Consider the following 8,727-nt stretch of genomic DNA (forward strand, 5'->3'; position numbering starts at 1 on the left):
CTTGACCTCGGATTTCCGAGCCTCCAGCACCATGAGAAATAATCTGGTTGTTTATCAGCCTGTAATCTATGGCATTCTCTTATAAGGACCAGAAGGAACTAGCACACCAGGGTGATCATTTTGTAAGACTTTACTGAGTGGTACAATGAATACTTGTGTACTTTTTTGTTAGTATGTTATATCCAAAAACAAACAAACAACAACAACAAACAAACAAAAAACACACCCAAAAGCCAGGCCAACCAGGCCAGCACTTCTGATATCCCAGTGCTTGGGAGGCTGAGACAGGAGGATCTGCATAAGTTCAAGACAAGCCTGGTCTATATACCAAATCCCAGGGCCAGCCAGGATTACATAGTGAGTTTTGTCTCAGAAAGACAGACCGGGGGGGGGGGGGGGGGGGGGGGGGGGGGGGGGGGGGGGGGGGGGGGGGGGGGGGGGGGGGGGGGGGGGGGGGGGGGGGGGGGGGGGGGGGGGGGGGGGGGGGGGGGGGGGGGGGGGGGGGGGGGGGGGGGGGGGGGGTGGGGGGGGGGGGGGGGACTCAAAAGCGAAAAGAAAGAGACAAATAAAAAATCCTTGGCACGTTTCCCATAGTCGCAGCTACACAGAGGATGAGCCCTCCCATCCTTCAGCACTCTGTGTGTGGTATCCACAACAGAACAGGGTGCAAAGGGTCCTGATCTCTTCTGTTTGCTTTTTGGTGGAGCTATAGAGCTCCAACACCAGCCCTGCAGCAGAGCAGCCAACGCCCCTCAGGGGCTGTCTCTGAGGGCACACCTCTTTGGCGAGCTTTGTTTTCTTATGGTAGGCTTCTGGGGATCTGGTGCTTCCTGCTGTGAACTTCTAGGGGCTTGCCAGATATGGTTGGATAGGCTGGGTGGAAAGACTTCAGTGTGGAGCTGGGGAGTATTCACAGGTAGAAAGCTTTGCTTAGCATGCATGAGGCCCTGGGTATAACCCTTGGCACCATGGAATGTAAAGTAAAAAAAAATGAAATAAATTGGGTGCCCATAAAAGAGAGGGAAAGGGAACAAGAGATGATCTTGGTGTATAAATGCCTGTGCTCACACATGTGGAGGGCTCAGGCTAGCCAACAGATCAGAAAGGAATCAAATTGTCTTTGACAGCATCTTGGCTCTAGCACACACTAGCTGTGTGACCCTGAGTGACTTCCTTAAACCTTCTGAGCTTTGCTTTCTCTTTGCAGCGTGAGGATGATAACTAGGCTCACACCGCAGCATGCATGAGGAAGGACTAAATCTGATCATGTGTATAAAGAGCTTAGTCTAGGGCCAGGAACACAGCAAACACAAGTGCAGTGCGAATGCCTCGGGGTCAGGCTCTGGCCTCTGCTGGGTGATGCTTGTGTGTAGAGCCAAGCCTAGGAACTGTGGCCTGACGTGGCCTTTGCTCTGATGGTTGCACCATGGAGGATCCAGAGTGCTGATTCTCTTCCTTCCTTCCAGATAGGAGCAGAGGTCAGAGGTCAGCTCTCTGGAAAGGTGCAGAAAGTCAGAGTTAGGTCATTTGTTTTCTCCTCACTGCAGATCCACGGATCACATGCTGAACACTGTGCAGTAGATAGCGGTGGTCAGGTGTGAGCTCTGTCACTTTGTGGGCACATTTCCTTTGTGGGCAACTGGCCTAATCATATACAGTATGATGGAGGGCACAGGGCTCTGCCCTTCGAGCGTGTGTGCTCTTTCACATGTATACAACAAATGGGTGATTCCTGAAGTCGTTTCTTCCATCCCTGATGCTGTGAAGCCCTGGGTAACTTTATACATGCTGTCCTGCAAAACCCCAGCTGCAGGGAAGCCGACAGCCAGGTGTGGTGGGGCACACTTAGGTCCCAGCACTTGGGAGGAAGAAGCAGTAAGATCATTTAAGTGTTCAGGGAGGATCAGGGATTTATAGTAAGACCCTGTCTCAAAAAAACCAAAACAATGGGATTGGAGAGATGGCTTGGTGGATAAGCATGAGCATCTGAGTATGGATTCCAGGCCGTACTGGATGACGTATGGATGTAGCTGTGCATTCCTGCCACCCTAGTGCTGCCAGAGATGGAGGTGTCAGGACTGTTAGCATTTGCTGGCTGCCCCTTCAGTTCAGACCCATGCTCAGTGAGTGACACTGTCTTAAAGGAATAGGTAGAAGATGATAGAGCAGGGGTACCCAATGTCCTCTGGGCTCCTTGTGTGTGTACCTGGGTTCCAACACACACACACACACACACACACACACACACACACACACACACACACACACACACACACACACGCACACACACGTGCGCGCATGCACACTGCTACCACCACCACCAAAAAGGGCAAAAGACTTAAGTAGATAACTCCCAAAATGGGGCACACAGACAACAAATAAGCATATGAAGAGATGCTGACATTAAATGTGAAACATCAGAAAACAGGAAACTAAACCAGCAACGAGACGCTACTAGACAGTAGTTCGCATGGCTAAATTGTAGAATGTTGACAGTATCAAATGCTGATGAGGATGTGGAGCAACCAGAACTCACGTACCACCGGTGGGGTTACAAAATGATACAGGCACTTGGGAAGACACCTTAGCAGTTTCTTGTATATATATCTTCTTTCCACATGATTCAGCAGCCGTGTTCCTAGGTATTTACTAAAAGGAAAACTTAAGATCACATAAAAACCTGCCTACAGCCAGCCATGGTAGTACACACTTTTAATCCCAGCACTCTGGAGGAAGAGGTAGAACAGGTCTCTGGTATAGAGGCCAGCGTGGTCTACAAAGCAAGTCCAGGACAGCCAGGGTTAAATAGAGAAACTGTCTTGGAAAACCAAACCAAACAAATAAACAAAAAGAAAAAGAAAAAAGAGGCGCGGAGGGCGGGTAACTTGCTTACAGATGTTTGTAGCTATCATTCATAGATGCCTAATATCTCAAGCAACAAAGAGAGCAAGTAAATAAATTGTTGTATGTCCAGACGATAGACTTTTATTCAGTGACGGAAAGAAGGGAGCTCCCAAGCCAAAAAATGCGGGAGAGACTTGGAGTCACCAGTGAGTGTCAGAAGTCCTTCTGCATCATTCCAACCAGCTGACGCTCACAGCAGGCAGGCGACAGTCTGGAGACAGGAGCAGGATCAGTGTTTGCCAGATGTTGGAGAGGGAAGGCACACGCTGGCAAAGAGCAGAGGGCGCTCAGGGCAACTATTTAGAGTGATGTGCTGATAGTGGATTTGTGCCATCATATACCATTGGAAGACTGGAGCAGCTTTGTGTGTCATGTGGGCTCCTCCATTTCTATACTTTATACCATCATGCTCAGAGGTGTTGATGGGGGTGGAGTTTCAGTAGACTTTAAAAGTTAAGTCTATTGAAAACAAGACCAAATCATAACAGCAACAAAACTCCCTGTGCCAAGTGTGGTTAAGAGCATGGGGTTTTGTCTATGGAATCTGAGCTGACATTGTGGCTCTGTCCCCAGAGACTGTGGCTGTCAGCGAGCACTGCAAAATGAGAGCCTGCTCTGTGGGTTTCTGTGAAGATTGGGAGACTTAACAGATCTGAAACATCTGGTGCGGTGCTTGGCACCTGTAGGAGCTCAATCAATATTAGCTACTATTAAAAAAAAAAAAGGAACGTTTTAAAGATCTGGTTCCAATCGATTGGCTGCCACTGGCTTTTGGCACTGCAATCCCTTGCTGTACACGATCTCATGCACAGAAAGAGTGGCTTCTCTCCACTGCGACAGAGTGGAAGACTTTCTTTGGAGGCAGAATCCTCAAGTCTATACATGCCCAGAGAAAATGCTCTGAACAGCACCATTCCAACATCCCCAGGAGCAAAGCCACATATACTGAGCACTTGAGCATCTTTTGCCTGAGTGACCTGGCAGATGACCAGCCTGCATGCTGCCCTTCATTAGCCAAGTACTGCTCTGTGTCAGCTGTGGCTCCAGGGAGGAAAGCTCAGTGCTGGATCAAGTTAGGTCCATGTTCTGCCACAAGGTCATCTGGTTTCCTCTATTAAAGCATCATTATAAATAGTTTGTCTGCCCTGAACAACGTGAATACTTCAACAGAGGATGCTGTCCAGTGTGATGCTGGAATCTGTTTCTCCCTCCCTCCCTCCCTCCCTCCCTCCCTCCCTCCCTCCCTCCCTCCCTCTCTCCCCTTCCCTCCCCCCCCCCCTCCTTCCCTCCCTCCCTCCCTCCCCCCTCTGTCTTTCTGTCTCTGTCTGTCTGTCTGTCTGTCTGTCTGTGTCTCTCTCTCTCTCTCTCTCTCTCTCTCTCTCTCTCTCTCTCTCTCTCTCTCTCTCTCTCTCTCTCTCTCTCTCACACACACACACACACACACACTCCTCATTGGATCCTCATAGCAATCCTTTAAGTCAATCCAGGGCTCTGGGGGTGCTGAGTCCTCAAGGATTTTTAGTCACTTTGAGGTGCAATTTGGACCCACCTGGCTGACTTCAAAGCCACCTTCAATCAATAACGGTTTTGTTGTTGTTGCTGCTGCTGCTGTTGTTTTGTTTTGTTTTAAGACAAGATTTCTCTGTGCATCCCTGGCTTTCCTGGAACTCACTCTGTAGACCAGGCTGTCCTTGGACTCACAGAAATCCACCTTCTTCTGCCTCCCTAGTGCTGGGATTAAAGGTGTGCGCCACCACTGCTTGGCTAATCTACAATGCTCTCCTGTTGCAAACAAAACTGAGTGTCTGGGAACAAGGCTTGCCTGTTGCATTGCTAAGAGCCTACTTTCTCCTTTTCCACTGACACAGCATCAAGTGTCTAAGAGGTTCAGAGATTCAGCCTCCATTAGGTGAATGGGGTCTAAACCAATCAGGATTGGTCCAGAAGAGTGCCTGCAACTCAGTTCTGACAATTGAGAGGTGGTGGTGGTAGGTCCAAGGAAGATGCTTTTCCAAACTTAAGGACAGATTAAGAAGAAATTGTCTTCTTTTCCTTAATGGTCCAACATCTCTTGAACAACACTTGGCTCATCTCCTTGACTCTGAGCCTGGCATCTCGGGATGATGACACAATGGAGTCTGTATTCAGATGTCCTTGAGTGGATTTCCACCTTGGCCTGAGACAGGGAGAGGGTACCACTGTCCCTGTTATATGGTCTCAGGTCCAGACCATCAGTGACCTCAACTCCATTTGCTTTTCAGAGATAGCTGAGAGGCAAGCTGTAGGCCCAGGCCATGCACCTTACCTTAACGCTTCAAGCTCACAGTAGAAGTATGTTGGCAAAGAGATTTCCCACAGGGAACTTTGCCTTGGGGACAATGCTGCTAGGCAGAGGCTTGGGAAAGGTTTTTCTTCTCTGAGAAACCCGTCCCAAGTGCCATCAAGAAACAGAAAGTAAAAATTCGCACATAGATGTTAACTGCTTCACTCCCAGTACCCTGACTACCTTCCCAAAATGGATTTAGGGATCTCAGGTGGACAATTAATATGAATGGCATGGAAGGATCATTTGGTAGCTCCAGCTTTAGAGCTGCTTAAATTTGTATTTTATTTCTTATTTTATGTGTATGGGTGTTGCGCCCATAGAGGCATCTCCTGGAACTAGAGTTACAAAAGGTCATGAGCCACCAGGTGGGTGCTAGGAACCAAATCTTGGTCCTCTGCAAGAGCAGCAATTGCTTTGAACCCCTGAGCCATTTCTTCAGCCCCCGTGTTTTTCCCTCATTTCCCAATGAAGAAAGGCACCAGCAAATGTCCTCACTCGGTACCCATAGAGCTACACCCAGGCCTTGCGTCATGTACACAATGCACGTGGTCAGCCTGCTCCTTAAGGTGACCCAGCAAGTGTAGACTGGTTTCAGAGCACTGACTTCCTTCTTGTGTCTTTTACATCTGGAGCGTCCTTTATTGCTGTCAGGTGACAGGTCCCTTTGACAATAGTTCCAGCCCTTACTACACAATGAGCATTGCTCCAAATGGGTGGTTCCTCCTCACAGCTATATTATACATCTTTAGGTTGAACATTATTAAATAGACCCTATTAATAATGTGGGTGAACTGAACAACAGCATGCTTAAGTAACTTGCCAAAGGCCGCACAGCTAGCATACATCAGAGAGTCGTGAAAATGGGCATCCTGGTTCTAGGATCCATCCTTTCCCCACCATCACCTGCTGTTTTACACTATGTACTAATCTTAAAAGATTGGTTATTAGTTTAAAAGTACATATATACGGCCAGAGACACCAAGGTGTGTTGTTCATACTAAGAACCGCTCACATTCTGGAAACAAGTTCCCCAGAGTTCCCCCATCCCCCACTCCACAACCCCTACCCCACCTTTAATGACTCAGCGCCAAGCCGGCATGCTTTCACTATTCTCCCTATGCGCATGACCTCCGGCACAGCCTGGACTGTTGCTGTCTCCATTCTCCGCTCAGAGGCAGCCATTTTGCACCAGCAATCCCCACCCTCCACCCCCCACTACCGCCGTAAACCTCTTTTGTGAGGCCTGCTGTGTGGTGCGATTTTTGTGGCATTCCTTTTCAAAGTGGCCAGCAGATCTGGGAAGAATCGTGGCTGCAGAGATGTTCTGTAGCGTGGAAACTTTGAACCATGGGAGAAAGAGAAGAGAGAAGGCCTTCGGAGAAGGCTTTTTAAAAGAGTTCTTACCGATGGATGCACAGTGAGGGACAGTCCTGGGGCACCATGCTGGTTTCAACAAGACCTTCTGGTTTTGCTGTGTGTTAGCTAAGATCTCTCTCTATCGGCCAGGGTGTGGTGGGACCTACAGTAGAGTCCAGGCTGGCTTCAAGTTCATGAATGTCTGCTTTGGTTTCCCAAGTTCTAGGATTTTAGGTGTGTGCTACCAAGCACAGCTGTCTAACCTTTTCTGGTTAACTAGGGGGAAGGTGGTTGCAGTGGCTTTTCTGTCTTGTGACACTTCTTCTTAATTCTCTTGTTCACTCTTATCATTATTTAGTTCATTGGCTAATTATTCACCCACCCACAGTGGGGCTAACCTTGTTCATCGGTTTCCGACGATAACAGCCTTGCTTGTGCGCCTCATCAAATATTTGCGGACTGACCGGGTGCTGGAAGAAGGAAGGAATGAATAAAACCGGAGCCTGTGGTCTGAAACCTGCCTTCAGCCAGAGCCCTCTGGGGTCAGCCTTGACGGGGCATGTACAAAAATAACAAGGCTGCACTGGAGGAAGTATTTGAAAGGAAAGGCAGGCTTTTAAAAGGAGGAAGGGGAAGATTAAGGAGGTGTGTTAAGGAGATAGAGGAAGGCTGGCAAGAGGCGCCAGGTGGGAGGACAGAGGAATTGTGGGCATGAAATCTGAAAAGGAGCCTGTGAACCAAGCCCTGGGTACCAAAGAGGCCCTTGTCCCCAAGCCTCCCTAAGGGAGGTTGGGGCTTCTCTTTTGTGAGATCCACGGGGCCTGCCAGAGAGGTGTCCACTTACAAGAGTGCATTCATTTCATCCCCACTGTTGGATGATGACAGCCATTAACACGTAGGGAGCATCTCCTGTCTCTGTGGGTGCATTTTCCATCCATGGCCCCGGTGTGGGGACTCCATCAACTTGAGATGTGGGGGTGTTGTTCTGGAAAGCACACACTGGCCGACTTGGGCAGTGTGCTTAGAAAAACGCAGGCGTCAAACCTGGCTCCCTTGCCTGGAACGGAAGAGCCTTCCTAGAAGTGGCAATTCCACCCCTCCCCCTGCCCCAGCCCACACACTAGCCCAGTCACTGCCCCTGGAGCGCCTCCTCACATTTCTCTCTACTATACCAAGACTGATAAGTGTCGGAGGAAACACCACCTCACGCAGCAAACCTGGGGGACTGCCCTCCCCTTCCATAAACATTTACTGAAATAACTTTTTATTGATGGTTGTTTTAAGACACACAGCAGAAAAAGAGCCTGAGAATTATTCCCATGGTAACGTTTGCTCAGTTAGATCTGTGTCACCAGTGTGGTCCCTAATTTCCTCCTGGATGAAGCACAGCACCTTCCTCGCCTTACCAGGCTAGGTGTCATGCTCTGTGAGGTACGACTGATAATTCTGTCTGCTCTGCCTGGTGAAGATTCTTTTTTGGGGTGGGGGTGTTTATTTGTTTGTTTGGAGACAGAGTTTCTCTGTGTAACCTTGGCTGTCCTGTAACTCTCTTTGTAGATTAGGCTGGCCTCAATCTCACAGAGATCCACCTACCTCTGCCTCCCGAGTGCTGGGATTAAAGATGTGCACCACCACCTCCCAGCTTGGTGAAGTTTTTTTTTTTTCTTTTGTCTTTTTTTAAAGACCAGGCTGGTGAAGATTCTTTTTGTTTGTTTGTTTTTAAAATATATTTTATTAATTTATTCACATTACATCTCAATGGTTATCCCATCCCTTGTATCCTCTCATTCCTCCCTCCCTCCCATTTTCCCCTTACTCCCCTCCCCTATGACTGTGACTGAGGGGGACCTCCTCTCCCTGTATATGCTCATAGGGTGTCAAGTCTCTTCTTGGTAGCCTGCTATCCTTATTCTGAGTGCCAGAATTCTTTTTTTTTCCATTCTTTAATTTTATTAATTTATTCATATTACATCTCAATTGTTAGCCCTTCCCCTGTTTCCTCCCATTCTTCCCTCCCTCCCATTTCTCTCCTTCTCCCCTCCCCTATGTCTGTGACTGAGGGAGACCTCCTCCCCCTATATATGCTCTTAGAATATCAAATCTCTTCTTGGTAACTTGCTATCCTTCCTCTGAGTGCCACC

Source organism: Acomys russatus, chromosome 1 (assembly GCF_903995435.1).
Source record: "Acomys russatus chromosome 1, mAcoRus1.1, whole genome shotgun sequence".
NCBI classification, from domain to species: domain Eukaryota; kingdom Metazoa; phylum Chordata; class Mammalia; order Rodentia; family Muridae; genus Acomys; species Acomys russatus.